Source organism: Lampris incognitus, chromosome 20, assembly GCF_029633865.1.
Source record: "Lampris incognitus isolate fLamInc1 chromosome 20, fLamInc1.hap2, whole genome shotgun sequence".
NCBI lineage: Eukaryota > Metazoa > Chordata > Actinopteri > Lampriformes > Lampridae > Lampris > Lampris incognitus.
This window is the reverse complement of record NC_079230.1, coordinates 4,701,925-4,719,674: the sequence shown is the minus strand read 5'-3', so window position 1 is coordinate 4,719,674 and position 17,750 is coordinate 4,701,925.

Below are 17,750 nucleotides of genomic sequence, written 5' to 3'. Positions count from 1 at the left end.
ATATCATGGTCTCTGCTGGCAGATGATTTACTAGATATCATGGTAACTGCTGGCAGCTGATTTACTAGACATCATGGTCACTGCTGGCAGCTGATTTACTAGACATCATGGTCTCTGCTGGCAGATGATTTACTACACATCATGGTCTCCGCTGGTAGATGATTTATTAGACATCATGGTCTCTGCTGGCAGATGATTTACTAGACATCATGGTCACTGCTGGTAGATGATTTATTAGACATCATGGTCTCTGCTGGCAGATGATTTACTAGACATCATGGTCACTGCTGGTAGATGATTTACTAGACATCATGGTCACTGCTGGTAGATGATTTATTAGACATCATGGTCTCTGCTGGTAGATGATTTATTAGACATCATGGTCTCTGCTGGTAGATGATTTATTAGACATCATGGTCTCTGCTGGTAGATGATTTACTAGACATCATGGTCACTGCTGGCAGATGATTTACTAGACATCATGGTCACTGCTGGTAGATGATTTATTAGACATCATGGTCTCTGCTGGTAGATGATTTACTAGACATCATGGTCTCTGCTGGTAGATGATTTACTAGACATCATGGTCTCTGCTGGTAGATGATTTACTAGACATCATGGTCTCTGCTGGTAGATGATTTACTAGACATCATGGTCTCTGTTGGTAGATGATTTACTAGACATCATGGTCTCTGCTGGTAGATGATTTACTAGACATCATGGTCTCTGCTGGTAGATGATTTACTACACATCATGGTCACTGCTGGTAGATGATTTACTACACATCATGGTCTCTGCTGGTAGATGATTTACTAGACATCATGGTCACTGCTGGTAGATGATTTATTAGACATCATGGTCACTGCTGGTAGATGATTTATTAGACATCATGGTCACTGCTGGTAGATGATTTATTAGACATCATGGTCTCTGCTGGCAGATGATTTACTAGACATCATGGTCTCTGCTGGTAGATGATTTATTAGACATCATGGTCTCTGCTGGTAGATGATTTACTACACATCATGGTCTCTGCTGGCAGATGATTTACTACACATCATGGTCTCTGCTGGCAGATGATTTACTAGACATCATGGTCAGTGCTGGCAGCTGATTTACTAGACATCATGGTCTCCGCTGGCAGATGATTTATTAGACATCATGGTCACTGCTGATAGATGATTTACTAGACATCATGGTCTCCGCTGGTAGATGATTTATTATACATCATGGTCTCTGCTGGTAGATGATTTACTAGACATCATGGTCACTGCTTGTAGATGATTTACTAGACATCGTGGTCTCTGCTGGCAGATGATTTACTAGACATCATGGTCACTGCTGGTAGATTTACTAGACATCATGGTCTCTGCTGGTAAATGATTTACTAGATATCATGGTCTCTGCTGGTAGATGATTTACTAGATATCATGGTCTCTGCTGGTAGATGATTTACTACACATCATGGTCTCTGCTGGCAGATGATTTATTAGACATCATGGTCTCTGCTGGTAGATGATTTACTAGACATCATGGTCTCTGCTGGTAGATGATTTACTAGACATCATGGTCTCTGCTGGTAGATGATTTACTAGACATCATGGTCTCTGCTGGTAGATGATTTACTAGATATCATGGTCACTGCTGGTAGATGATTTACTAGACATCATGGTCTCTGCTGGCAGCTGATTTACTACACATCATGGTCTCTGCTGGCAGCTGATTTACTACACATCATGGTCTCTGCTGGTAGATGATTTACTAGACATCATGGTCTCTGTTGGTAGATGATTTACTAGATATCATGGTCTCTGCTGGTAGATGATTTACTACACATCATGGTCTCTGCTGGCAGATGATTTACTAGACATCATGGTCTCTGTTGGTAGATGATTTACTACACATCATGGTCTCTGCTGGCAGATGATTTATTAGACATCATGGTCTCTGTTGGTAGATGATTTACTAGATATCATGGTCTCTGTTGGTAGATGATTTATTAGACATCATGGTCTCTGTTGGTAGATGATTTACTAGATATCATGGTCTCTGCTGGCAGATGATTTATTAGACATCATGGTCTCTGCTGGTAGATGATTTACTAGACATCATGGTCTCTGCTGGTAGATGATTTACTAGATATCATGGTCTCTGCTGGCAGATGATTTACTACATATCATGGTCTCTGCTGGTAGATGATTTACTACATATCATGGTCTCTGCTGGTAGATGATTTACTAGATATCATGGTCTCTGCTGGTAGATGATTTATTAGACATCATGGTCTCTGTTGGTAGATGATTTACTAGACATCATGGTCTCTGCTGGTAGATGATTTACTAGATATCATGGTCTCTGCTGGTAGATGATTTATTAGATATCATGGTCTCTGCTGGTAGATGATTTACTACACATCATGGTCTCTGCTGGCAGATGATTTATTAGACATCATGGTCTCTGCTGGTAGATGATTTACTAGATATCATGGTCACTGCTGGTAGATGATTTATTAGACATCATGGTCACTGCTGGTAGATGATTTATTAGACATCATGGTCTCTGCTGGCAGATGATTTACTAGACACCATGGTCTCTGCTGGCAGATGATTTACTAGACATCATGGTCTCTGCTGGCAGATGATTTACTAGACATCATGGTCTCTGCTGGTAGATGATTTACTAGATATCATGGTCTCTGCTGGCAGATGATTTATTAGATATCATGGTCTCTGCTGGCAGATGATTTATTAGATATCATGGTCTCTGCTGGTAGATGATTTATTAGACATCATGGTCACTGCTGGCAGCTGATTTACTAGACATCATGGTCTCTGCTGGCAGATGATTTACTACACATCATGGTCTCCGCTGGTAGATGATTTATTAGACATCATGGTCTCTGCTGGCAGATGATTTACTAGACATCATGGTCACTGCTGGTAGATGATTTATTAGACATCATGGTCTCTGCTGGCAGATGATTTACTAGACATCATGGTCACTGCTGGTAGATGATTTACTAGACATCATGGTCACTGCTGGTAGATGATTTATTAGACATCATGGTCTCTGCTGGTAGATGATTTATTAGACATCATGGTCTCTGCTGGTAGATGATTTATTAGACATCATGGTCTCTGCTGGTAGATGATTTACTAGACATCATGGTCTCTGCTGGTAGATGATTTACTAGACATCATGGTCTCTGCTGGTAGATGATTTACTAGACATCATGGTCTCTGCTGGTAGATGATTTATTAGACATCATGGTCTCTGCTGGTAGATGATTTACTAGACATCATGGTCTCTGCTGGTAGATGATTTACTACACATCATGGTCACTGCTGGTAGATGATTTACTACACATCATGGTCTCTGCTGGTAGATGATTTACTAGACATCATGGTCACTGCTGGTAGATGATTTATTAGACATCATGGTCACTGCTGGTAGATGATTTATTAGACATCATGGTCACTGCTGGTAGATGATTTATTAGACATCATGGTCTCTGCTGGCAGATGATTTACTAGACACCATGGTCTCTGCTGGCAGATGATTTACTAGACATCATGGTCTCTGCTGGTAGATGATTTATTAGACATCATGGTCTCTGCTGGTAGATGATTTACTACACATCATGGTCTCTGCTGGCAGATGATTTACTACACATCATGGTCTCTGCTGGCAGATGATTTACTAGACATCATGGTCAGTGCTGGCAGCTGATTTACTAGACATCATGGTCTCCGCTGGCAGATGATTTATTAGACATCATGGTCACTGCTGATAGATGATTTACTAGACATCATGGTCTCCGCTGGTAGATGATTTATTATACATCATGGTCTCTGCTGGTAGATGATTTACTAGACATCATGGTCACTGCTTGTAGATGATTTACTAGACATCGTGGTCTCTGCTGGCAGATGATTTACTAGACATCATGGTCACTGCTGGTAGATTTACTAGACATCATGGTCTCTGCTGGTAAATGATTTACTAGATATCATGGTCTCTGCTGGTAGATGATTTACTAGATATCATGGTCTCTGCTGGTAGATGATTTACTACACATCATGGTCTCTGCTGGCAGATGATTTATTAGACATCATGGTCTCTGCTGGTAGATGATTTACTAGACATCATGGTCTCTGCTGGTAGATGATTTACTAGACATCATGGTCTCTGCTGGTAGATGATTTACTAGACATCATGGTCTCTGCTGGTAGATGATTTACTAGATATCATGGTCACTGCTGGTAGATGATTTACTAGACATCATGGTCTCTGCTGGCAGCTGATTTACTACACACCATGGTCTCTGCTGGCAGCTGATTTACTACACATCATGGTCTCTGCTGGCAGCTGATTTACTACACATCATGGTCTCTGCTGGTAGATGATTTACTAGACATCATGGTCTCTGTTGGTAGATGATTTACTAGATATCATGGTCTCTGCTGGTAGATGATTTACTACACATCATGGTCTCTGCTGGCAGATGATTTATTAGACATCATGGTCTCTGTTGGTAGATGATTTACTAGATATCATGGTCTCTGTTGGTAGATGATTTACTACACATCATGGTCTCTGCTGGCAGATGATTTACTAGACATCATGGTCTCTGTTGGTAGATGATTTACTACACATCATGGTCTCTGCTGGCAGATGATTTATTAGACATCATGGTCTCTGTTGGTAGATGATTTACTAGATATCATGGTCTCTGTTGGTAGATGATTTATTAGACATCATGGTCTCTGTTGGTAGATGATTTACTAGATATCATGGTCTCTGCTGGCAGATGATTTATTAGACATCATGGTCTCTGCTGGTAGATGATTTACTAGACATCATGGTCTCTGCTGGTAGATGATTTACTAGATATCATGGTCTCTGCTGGCAGATGATTTACTACATATCATGGTCTCTGCTGGTAGATGATTTACTACACATCGTGGTCTCTGCTGGTAGATGATTTATTAGACATCATGGTCTCTGCTGGCAGATGATTTATTAGACATCATGGTCTCTGTTGGTAGATGATTTACTAGACATCATGGTCTCTGCTGGTAGATGATTTACTAGATATCATGGTCTCTGCTGGTAGATGATTTACTACACATCATGGTCTCTGCTGGCAGATGATTTATTAGACATCATGGTCTCTGCTGGTAGATGATTTACTAGATATCATGGTCTCTGCTGGTAGATGATTTACTAGATATCATGGTCTCTGCTGGTAGATGATTTATTAGACATCATGGTCTCTGCTGGTAGATGATTTGCTTGACATCATGGTCACTGCTGGTAGATGATTTACTAGATATCATGGTCTCTGCTGGTAGATGATTTACTACACATCATGGTCTCTGCTGGTAGATGATTTACTACACATCATGGTCTCTGCTGGTAGATGATTTACTAGACATCATGGTCTCTGCTGGTAGATGATTTACTACACATCATGGTCACTGCTGGTAGATGATTTACTACACATCATGGTCACTGCTGGTAGATGATTTACTACACATCATGGTCACTGCTGGCAGATGATTTACTACACATCATGGTCACTGCTGGTAGATGATTTACTACACATCATGGTCTCTGCTGGTAGATGATTTACTACACATCATGGTCTCTGCTGGCAGATGATTTACTACACATCATGGTCTCTGCTGGCAGATGATTTACTACACATCATGGTCACTGCTGGCAGATGATTTACTACACATCATGGTCACTGCTGGTAGATGATTTACTACACATCATGGTCACTGCTGGTAGATGATTTACTAGATATCATGGTCTCTGCTGGTAGATTATTTATTAGACATCATGGTCTCTGCTGGCAGATGATTTACTAGATATCATGGTCTCTGCTGGTAGATGATTTACTAGATATCATGGTCACTGCTGGTAGATGATTTACTACACATCATGGTCACTGCTGGTAGATGATTTACTAGATATCATGGTCTCTGCTGGCAGATGATTTACTACACATCATGGTCACTGCTGGTAGATGATTTACTACACATCATGGTCACTGCTGGTAGATGATTTACTACACATCATGGTCTCTGCTGGCAGATGATTTACTACACATCATGGTCACTGCTGGTAGATGATTTACTACACATCATGGTCTCTGCTGGTAGATGATTTACTACACATCATGGTCACTGCTGGTAGATGATTTACTACACATCATGGTCACTGCTGGTAGATGATTTACTAGACATCATGGTCTCTGCTGGCAGATGATTTACTACACATCATGGTCACTGCTGGTAGATGATTTACTACACATCATGGTCACTGCTGGTAGATGATTTACTACACATCATGGTCTCTGCTGGTGGATGATTTACTAGACATCATCACGGTCACTGCTGGTAGATGATTTTATAGACATCATAGTCTCTGCTGGTAGATGATTTACTAGACAACATGGTCTCTGCTGGGAGATGATTTACTAGACATCACGGTCACTGGTGTTAGATGATTGAATTTTAATTTAAATCACACAGTTCACTGTTGAAACTTTAAAATAGAAAAAGGGTGTAGGACTAGAAAAATTTTTAACTTCTGCCTACTCCTTTTCGAACTGCCGAGATTTGAAACATGTTTTAGCTTGGTCTAGTCAGAAAGGCACGAATCGAGGAAGCCTCTTGGATGAGAGGCGAAACGTCTTCACGGATATATACCAAGTCCAGTTGCACTTGATTCAACTCCTTTGGATAATGATGATGTAATTTGCTTGTGTTGATTTTTGTCTTTTGTTTTTTTTTATTATACATTTTAATTTTATTTTTTAACGTTCAAAATAAACTGAATAAACTTAAACTAAACTAAACTAAACAACACTTATTATACTAAACAGAGTATTTCCTCTGGAAAGGTTTTTTAAGACATTAAGAGAGAAACACATTTTTCTGCTACAGCTACACTGCCACCAAAATTACAAAGATTTATGTTAGCCACGTTTTGGACAGAATTAATAAATCTTGTGATTTTCTCATAAACAGGTAATTAGCTTTCACATACCATATGTTATTTCAAATTTAGATGAATTTATAAAACAACATCTTGTTCTAAATGTTTAAGATATCAATATATATATTGTTTTTTTTGTAGCATTTCAATGGTGGTTTAGGAATTACTCTGAAGTTGGTACCACTCATTTTTTAACTGGACACTCTAGAAAAGATGGTTGCGTCAAACGTTCACCTTTCTTTCCTAAATTAATTTGTCCTATTTGAACTTTAGCCTTTCTCACTAAACCATTTCAGCTCTTCTTCAAAGGCTTCTCTTTCATTAAGGATGACATTGAATGAGAACACATCAGTCTGTATGTTCAACTTTACTCCCAGTACACTCTGCATTGGAAGCTCACTGTAGTTCAGATCTACATCCTTCACTACACTGGCACAGTCACTCTCTGGAAGAGCATCCAAGACTTGTTGGACACAAATTTATGTAAATGTAGTTTTCCCTTAGCACAGACTTCTTGTGCTTCAGTGACTAGCTGGTTGGCTTTCTCGACCGAATCAACGCTGATAAGCCCCTCATCCATGTAAAAAAATGTACGGATGCAACTTGCTGCCAATGGGCAATCCTTTTCATATTTACTGGCAAGGTATTTCATTCCATAATTAGCACACCTGGGAGGTGCTGCTGCTCTGAAAATATGCATGCGATACTCCTTGTGCTCCCTTTGTGTGTTCCCATTTTCCCACCGCAGGAACTTCAAGAAATGCCGATCTTCTGGGCTGACATGGAAGCGGTGGAACATTTTCTCCACGTTGCAAATAATTGCAATATGGTGCTCGCAAAATCCGCACAGCACCCCAGTCAGAACATTAGTTAAATCCGGTCCTGTGAGTAGGTGGTCATTTAGAGAGGTGCCTTCAACTTTGGGGGAGCAGTCAAATACGACTCCAATTTTTTCAGGCTTCCTAGGATGATATACTCCATGGTGGGGAATGTACCACGTATTGCCCTCTTTTGGTGTGGCATCTGTTTCCTCTGCATCGCCATCTTTAAAGACACTGTCCATGAATTTTTTGTAATCGTCTTTGTACTTGGGACTTTTCTCCGTTTTTCTTTTTGTATAGTTCAATCTGGCTGTAGCGAGCTGCTTATTGTTAGGGAGGCCTGGATGCTGTCTGAAGGGTAGAGGTATTTCCAGATGTCCTTCCGCATTTTGTTGAATATTCCCATTCAACAGCTGTAGAAATTGAATGTCTTCTTGAGATATTGTCCTTTCTCTGGGGTTGGTGTCCAGAAAATCTGTTTCCAGTGCCTCAATCAAAGAGGCAGGTGTGATGGACAGAAGTTCCTTTACAGAAATGCAATGGCAGAAACCTGTCACATCCCTTGACCTAGTATGAGGTATTATAGAGCCCACTATACTCCGGTCTAAATCAGTATTGACAGCATATGGATCATAATCTTCCCCAGATATCACTCGTTTTGGTTTCAGGGCCCTTGTGCAGTCATAGCCAATTAGAAGTCCTACAGGACAATTCAATAGATCTGGCATCTCTTCTGCTATGCTGTGAGGGTGGGTCCACCCTTTCGCTGTTTCGCGAGTGGGAATACTATTTTGCTCCAGTGGGATGCATTCTCGAGTGTATGTGGGTGGTAGCTCGATGTAATCTTGTAAAAGGTACCCTTCAGCTTCCACTGCAGCATGACCGCACGCCCTGCGCCCAGGTTCCCCAAGTCCCTCCTTGCTCTGAAAGTAAACCAGAGCCAAAAGTGAACGAAGTCTCGCTGGTTCAAGCATTAAAAGAGTCCCTGGCGATGGATAGACTTCCAGCACCAGAGCCATTAATGTTTACAGGAGACCCACTCAAATTCACTGAATGGCAGCCACCGTCAGTTTAAGCCTGCAGGGTAATTAATCTTGCTGAGAACTGGAAGGTTGAGCTGTTTTGCACCGCTAGCGGTGTAGCTGAAAAGGCGGAGAGAGTGCAGTGTGCTATGTTCCTGCATGTGGCGGGGGAAGAGGCAATAAAGGTTTGGGACACGTTTGTCTTCATGGATGATGAGAAGGATAAAACTGAAGTGTTAAAGAAAAAGTTTCAAGACTACTGCGAACCAAGAAAAAAAACCCTACCGTACATCCGACAAGTTTTTTTTAGAAGGGCTTAAGGACCAACAGAGACCATAGGTGCCTACATGACAGATTTGAAGAAAAAGGCAAAAGACTGAGTTCGGACAACTGCATGACTGTTTAATAAGGGACAGGATTGTATGCGGCAGAAAAGATGATCGAGTGAGAGGCAGGCTATTGAGAGAGGTGGATCTTACTTTGGGAAAAGGCAATTGATGTCTGCAATGCCAGTGTGATCACGTCAGGTCAGGTTAAAGTGCTCAATGAAGAAATTGAAGTGCACAAAATAAAAACTGTTAAAACTCCCAAGATTGACAGAGGCGACAAGAGCAGCGTAAAGCCAGCCCAACAGGATGCCCAAAAGGAAGTTAACTGCAACAGACGTGGTTTGATACATGCATACAGAAAATGTGCAGCCTTTAGGCAGACATGCAAGCCATGCCAGAAAAGAAGTCATTTTGCAAAGATGTGCAAATCCCAGGGCCACACAAGAAAACTGCATGCTGCGGAACAGTGTGAAGTCAACAGCGGCATGTTCATTGGCACAGTTGATGTGGAACAGGAGTTATGCATCGAAAATGTTGACAATGCAGAGATGGAGGGTGAAGATGACTGGACTCAAGATCTGATGATAAAGAGGAGGAAGGTGACATTTAAGCTCGACACTGGGGCAAGGTGCAACGTAATGTCAGTTTTTTTTTCATCGGTCTCACAGCTTAGAACAAGGGTCCCCAACCACCGGGCCATGGATTGGCACCAGGCCGCAAAACATTTGCTGCCGGGCCGCAAGGAAACAACATGATATACAATTTTTGGTAACACTTTAGTATGGGGAACGTAGTCACCATTAATTAGGTGCTTATTAGTATGCAAATTAGCAACATATTGGATCTTAATTGGTCATTATTACGTACTCATTAATGCCTTATTCTGCATGGCTTTATTATACAACCAGTAAGCCATTAACTATGAGTTTTCCCTCTATAACCTCAGAAGTATTGCTTATTAGTAGTACCATCTCAATATGATTTGCTTAGTATGGCCTTTATAAGGTGGTAGTACCACAAGAAGAGTTATTCTCCCTTCTAACACTTAATGAATATGGTCTGTTCTTACATAACAAAACACAAAACTACAAGTGTTCATAGTGTTAAATTACTCTAAATTAAGTTTTTGTTACTTAGAATATGTTCCCCATACTAAAGTGACATCTTGATCGTTACTAATTCACTAGTAATTAAGTTTTTTTATGTTCCCCATACTAAAGTGTTACCCAATTTTCAAATAAAAGCTAGGTCCGGCTGGACCGTGTAATGCTAGAGGGCTTTTAATTTGAAACGGATACTTGAAGTGCGCACAATGATGTAATTTTATCACTCATTCACGTGACATGCGGCAGACCAATGGTAACTAACTTCATAACCCAGAGACGCACTCAGTCAGGTCGCTACTAGCAGCTAGCTAGCTAGCTACCACGAGTACCGGTAAAAAAAACGAACGTGGCTCTAGAGATTCTTCGGAAGGGGTAGGGGAGATCAACGGTCTAATGACGACGATAACGCAGAGACAGCAGAGGCCGAGACAGTAAAAAATAAAAATAAAAAAGTTTCCTTCAACAGGAAATATGACAAGTCGCACCTAAAATACTGTAGCGTGCATGGATAAGTAGACACGTTAGCCCTTGGCTAACGGGTCGGGCCCTTTAGTCGAGCGGTTAGCGATGTCTCTCGCGATGTGGGAGATACGGGTTCGCGTCTCGGTTGCGGCGGTTCCTGTGGTTGCCCCCCGAATTCGGTTTTATTGTGACCGGTGATTCGCATGCTCCGATAAGTAAGCCATCGTGCACGTTATTTGCTTTGTTGAAAAGCTTTTTATAGGCTTCATGTAGCCTATTGGTCTCAAATATGAATGCCTTTTCCATTTTGATCATTTATTTATTTTAAATAACCTAGGCATACGGACCCGTGCGCCGGGTTATTATAGCCTACTGTGCTGCTGTAGCAGAAACATGTTTTTCCAGCAGTGTTCATTGAACAAACAATTTTAACTGAAAAGTCTGTGAATGTTCTCATTCATCCAGGTCATGGTTATCCAAAGGAGTTGAATCGAGTGCAACTGGACTTGGTATATATCCGTGAAGACGTTTCGCCTCTCATCCAAGAGGCTTCCTCAGTTCGTGCCTTTCTGACTAGACCAAGCTAGTCTTACTGGCTGGTGATGAGACTCGGAATTCTGAGTCTCATCACCAGCCAGTCAGACTAGCTTGGTACAAGCCGCAGTCTCAAAAGGACCAACCACGTCAATGCCTAGCTTTTCCCATGGCTCTGAAGGAAACTGCACGGGTTGTAACGGGGCAGCAGTCTTGTCTGAAGACTGGCACAAGAGGCACCTCTTAATGTGTGTGTTCACCAGGTCATCCATACCTGGCCACCAGTAGACTTGGCGGAGGTGTTGTTTAGTTCTCACCATGCCTTGGTGGCTTTCGTGAACCAGCCCAACCAAGGTGTGACGCAGTGAGACAGGAATGATGAGTCTTAAGCCTCGGAAAACGTAATTGTCTTGCACAGTCAGTTCATCACCCAGACGAAAGTATGGACGTAGGACTGTACTTACAGCAGCAGAAGAAGGAGGCCAACCACCCGTGATTTGTGAGCGTAAAGCTCTCAGTCCAGGCAGGAAGCAGACTCATCTGGAGAGACGGCAGACAGGCCAGCAGCAGAAAGCAAAGCTACAAACTCCGGTTCAGCTTCCACTCACTCGTCAGTGGCAGCAGGCAGAGGCAGGCGGTGTAACTTCTGACGTACGGGCGGAACAGTCTCTCAGATCTTCACCTTACGCACAAATCCTTTTGCGCAACCCAGCGCAGTCGCAGTCGCGGGAGCAGTGGACATCACAGGTGCAGAGTTCATCGGGGCAGCTGGTAGCCCATCGGAACCTTTAAAGCACAGGCCCAGACCATTGATGAGAGCCATACCGAGCAGAGCAGTACCGGATTCAACGATGAAGAGTGCAGTTGAACATGTCGTCAGTCCAGGACACAGTCGCAGGTAGACATCCAAGCACAGGGATAGGAGCACGGGAGTAGGAAACTAACTTTACTGTAGGAGGCTGCAGGTGTTCTCCTTTGAAGTATTTTTCGCAGAGATGTTTCGGTAGAATAGAGACGGAGGAGCCCGAATCCGCAGTCAGTTCCACAGGCACTGTAGCGGTCGTAGTCTTAATGTTAACCGCGCAACGGATTTTGTCAGATGCTTTATGTGCATGCAAGTAGAGAATTTGAACTTCAGGCAAGTCAAGCACAAAATGTCCAGTCTTGTTGCAATGCTTACACTGAGCGGAGGCAGCGGGGCTGGAAGAATCGTTTGCCAGATGTCGATCAGATCCGCAACGGTAGCAGGTTCAGTTGGATGAAGACGAGAAGGAGCAGCCTGCGATGAAGACGGGGGCTTCGGCGGTTTGCGATGGCGGCGTGCAGCGCCATGTGCAGACACGGCTTGCATGGGCGTTGAGCGCTCACCAGCAATGAGCTCAGCTTGCTCAGTAACGGTTTCCATCTGTGTTGCAGTTAAAACGTTTTCCACCAACGGATCTCGTAGCATTTCATCCGAGTTTACGAACTCACACGTAGATGCCAAGTCTCTCAATGCTACAACGTATTGTAGCACAGATTCATTGGGAGCTTGAGCGCGTTTTCTGAAGGCGTAAGGTTCAGCCACTCTGTTCCGACGTGGAGTAAAACGTGGTTCTAAAGCGTTTACAGCACCTTCCATGGTCCGACCTTGGTCCGGCAGTGTATAGAAGAGTCTCTGGCCCTCAGTCGCCAGCAGTAGTGGATCTAGAGATTTTTTCCTGGGGTGGCAAAGGGGTGGCAAGACTGTGTCCCAGAGGTGGCAGCTGCCACCCCCTTTGCCACCCTGTAGATCCGCGCCTGTGAGGGGGAGGGGGGATTCTAAATCGGCGACTTCTGTTTGAGATGAGTTTGGTGCGGGTCTCATTGACCTTCACCACCCATGTACATAAAATATACTTTAAAAACATATTATCTGATTTATAAATGGGGTGGCAACAGGGGTGGCAAGACTGTGTCCCAGAGGTGGCAGCTGCCACCCCCTTTGCCACCCTGTAGATCCGCGCCTGTGAGGGGGAGGGGGGATTCTAAATCGGCGACTTCTGTTTGAGATGAGTTTGGTGCGGGTCTCATTGACCTTCACCACCCATGTACATAAAATATACTTTAAAAACATATTATCTGATTTATAAATGGGGTGGCAACAGGGGTGGCAAGACTGTGTCCCAGAGGTGGCAGCTGCCACCCCTGTTGCCACCCTGTGGATCCGCCCCTGGTCCCCAGGCAGTGTAACGGTAATGCTCGTTTCCGAGTATCCGGCCAGTCGTCTGTGTTCGCTGCAACCACTTGCAGATAGTTGCGGAACATTTTCAACCACGTGTCGAACGGCAGCGGATGCTCACCAGGGCACGGCAAAAAAAAAAAGGTGTTGAAAAAGGTGCAAGTGCAGCCATCTTCAGCAGAGTGGGTACAGAACTCGTCGCCAGTTTGTTATGTTTGGATGTGTGTTGTGTAAGCAGCGTGTGTATAAGTAAGCAAGTAAAGCACGGAGCACAGTAGTAACGAGCAAGCTTCTCTTCTTCTCCTCTGACTTACGTTACACGCAACAGGGCATTCATAATATTGGCGCCACCTACTGGCGTATGCACAGAACACAACAGCGAGTGGGACGCTGCCCATACAGGGTTTATTTTCCCCTACCAGGCTCTCCATGCCAGAGACACCACTGCATCCCTAATTCTAGTACAAAAGGCTCAGTTTAAGCCCTCATGTCTAAACTACGGGTAACTCTTTGAACTTCCGGGCCGGCATGCAAAATACAAAACAAAACAAACAACAACAACAATATTGTCGCTGGACTCCTTCTGTTCTCGTTTCTTCCTCTCACACGGCCTTGGCGTCTGTTCTCTGGAACGAGCTGCAGGCAGTGGTTTAACTCTCCCCCGTCAACTCCCCCCCCCCCGTACTTGCCCTCGGGGAATCCCCACCGCCATCACAAGTATCGCTCCTTCTTTTCTAAAAAATGTTTTTATTCAATATCAGAAACACAAAATACATATATAACAGCAAAAGGGACAACAAATAAACAGCGCCAGGGGTTACAAACAAAGCTTGACCCAGTTATAAAAACGTCGGGGTGCAGTAAGAAACATATAAAAAACAATAATGTGCATATATCAAAGTGATATTAACATGTTAAACTTGGAGGTTTTCACAGCTTCTCTGCTGCGTGACGTGCATGACGCTCTAATGGAGGACTCTGCTTCCTTTTTAAAGGGACAAACAGACGGTAGTCTAAGTTTATTTTATTAAGTAAACTTAAGTTCAAGTGTATTTCAAGTATGCATTTAATATCAATGTACTAGCAGTATACTTGTGAGTATACTTGAGTATAAATTTGTTTCTGATAAGTGCTTAAAAAGTAAACTGAAAGCATACTCACTGGGTTTTAGTTTAAAATAAGTATACCAATAGCACACTTGAATAAACTACTTTTTTTTTGTACCTTACATGTATGGATGTAAAACTTGGCCAGCAATATTACGAGGTTACGCAGAAAATATTAATTTTCTAATTCTCTTCTATCATTTGTAAATCCAAACAGGACATGCAAGTGTCGTTCCATTTGTTAAAAAAAAAAAACCAAAAAAAAAACCGGAAGTGATCTTGGTTTGCTCGCCCCTCGGAGGGCTGAGGAAATGAGTCAACAACGACGAGTCACTCCAGAGGTGTGCATCCCCCACAATGCATTGCAGCTGTGCAGCTGGTGCGAGAAAATACCTACATGGTCAGGCGGCAATAACGTATTGTAACGTCCGTGGACGCCGGTTGCTTACCACCGAAGAAGAAGATGAATAAATTCAGCAAAGTCCAGTACAACAAACAGTCTTGCACGCGAGTCTCTCTGGTGCAGCATGAGAGCGAGAGCGGACAGTGACGCAATACAAAAAGAAACACGCTTCCAGACAGTTTACACATAACATACCCAAAAAAGGTAAACGAGAATAAGAATAGAAAAGCTGTAGTAGAGTTAAAAGTTACGTATAAAGCGTGCAAGTCGCCATGGCAGCATGAATCATGGGTAATATACATAGTCGTCATGGAAACTTTTTCAATTAATACTTGTTGCAACGCCAACATGTCGTCGGGGCAAACAATACACAAGTGTAAGTGCACAAATATTTTGGTGCATTAAACTCATTTGTCATAAAGGAAAACTTACGTATTGTCACGTGCATGGATAAGAAGACACGCTGGCCGCTGGCTGGCGGGTCTGACTCTTTAGTCGAGCGGGTAGCGATGTCTCCTGCGGTGCGGGCGATGCGGGTTCGCTTCCCGGCCGCGGCAGTTTCTGTGACTGCGTTGTCCCCCGAATTCGCTACAGTGTTACCTTATTTTATTATTATCTTATTTTATGTATCATGTATTTTCTATGTAGCCTATTTCATGCTACCCACCAACATTACGTTTGCTGTGTGTGTGTGTGTGTTGATGTTGCGTGGCTTGACACGTTGTAATAGCTGTTTTCATAGTGTTCTAGAGCAGGGGTGGGCAGTCTTATCCAGAAAGGGGGCCGGTGTGGGTGCAGGTCTTCGTTGCAACCAAGCAGTTGCACACCTGTGTCTCCTAACCCAGTTCCTCAGCAAAGACCCTACTGGTTGATCAGTGGGATCAGCTGTGTAACTGCTTGGTTGGAACAAAAACCTTCACCCACACCGGCCCCCCTTTCTGGATAAGACTGCCCACCCCCTGTTATCGGGTCTAACGAGGACACAGCACTTCCTCATAAAGCTGAGACGTAGCAGAGAAGCTCTGTTACAGGGAAGCGTAATACTTCCCAACCGGCCTGGGAGAGTGTTGTATACCCAGGTTATCCGCTGGGTGGCGCTTTAGACTTCATCAACCGCATTGCACTACCAGGTAGAGCAGCGAGGAAGCGGCGGAGCGACAGCGTCACTGCATGCCTGCACCTACCTGTGTTTTGTGTCACCCCCCCCCCACCCCGTTAGTGATTAAAGAAGTTAAATATAAACCCGTACCTGGACTCTGCGTTTGCCCCGTAGGGGCTATAACAATTGGCGACGAGGATGGGACGTACAGGAGTTGCATGGAAAACGTGCGGACGGTGCTGATGGAAGATGGAAGCAGGGGTCAGGCCAGGCAAACGTGCACAAAGTGGGACACGCGTCGTTTCGGGGAGGAACAAGTACGGCTGTGCTACAGATGCGAGGGAATCCACAAGGCAAGCGAGTGTCTCTTTTCAAATGTAAAGTGGCATAATTGTGGGGGGGGGAGGGGAAGTGGGCACATAAGAAGGGTGTGTAGGGCTACTTCAATTACGAAAACAAAAAAAAGGGGGGGCGGGGTCATGGAGCGCGTCACATCAGCGAGCAGGCTAACATAGGTGCAGGCATGCGGTCACGCTGATGCCAGAGCCCTAGAGAGAGAGAGAGAGAGAGAGAGTTGCGTCACTGAGGGGGTCAGAACGCGAGAGGGTCACGTGGTCCACGCAGCCGCCGGTTAGTTCCAAACGAAGCTTGGCGGGTCATTTAAATGAACTGCTTAGCCGCCATTTCTGCTAACTACCAACCCATATTTTCACATTTATATTGTAACGTGCATGGATAAGAAGACACGCTGGCCGCTGGCTGGCGGGTCTGACCCTTTAGTCGAGCGGTTAGCGATGCCCCCTGCGGTGCGGGCGATACGGGTTCGCTTCCCGGCCGCGGCACTTCCTGTGGTTGCGTTGTCCCCCCGAACTCGCTACATTGGTGTCAGAAGTGGGATGGAGCGACCGTAAGGCCATCGGAAGCGCATGCGCCCTGAGGCGTGAAGGAGCTGATATGCTTAAGCGCGGGGACGCGCTTCCCGAAGGAGGGGGGTAGTGTAACGTTCGGGTTCGCTTCCCGGCCGCGGCACTTCCTGTGGTTGCGTTGTCCCCCGAATTCGCCACAATATATAGATATAAATATATTCCAACGTGACACATATTCTATGCGCATGTGTAGGAATTGACGAGCTGTCACGCTTTAAATTACATCGTTAATTTGATTCAAACGTGCTTGTAAAGTGCCCATCATTAAAATGTCAAGTGTAGCTTCTTACCTGTAAATTAACCTTTGATTAATGCGAGAAACACACCTTCGCCATAGAAACGCTGTTGCCCCGGGTGGCGCCGTTTGGAACTATCCGGGGCGCCGCCATTGCTGTTAAATAATTGGCCCGTTGACGTCTACGGAGTTGATGCTAGATCCAACGGGGTGGAGGCACGGAAGTGGCCGTGATTGGCTGTTGCGTCGGCCAATAGACAGCACGGAACCTCGAAGCGCACTGACTTGAAACGAACGATGCGCACTGAAACATTTAGCTAGCCAGCTAGCTAGCTAGCTTACAACCGACCCTAACGTTGCCAGATCGTACTGTAACGATAGGTAACGTTAACGCTTGCTAACAAAGGAAATTCAAAAAGTTTAAACCCTAACCAACAACCAATCACGTCTACGTCCGTGCCTACGACCCGTTGGATCTGGCGTCAACCTCACGCTATTG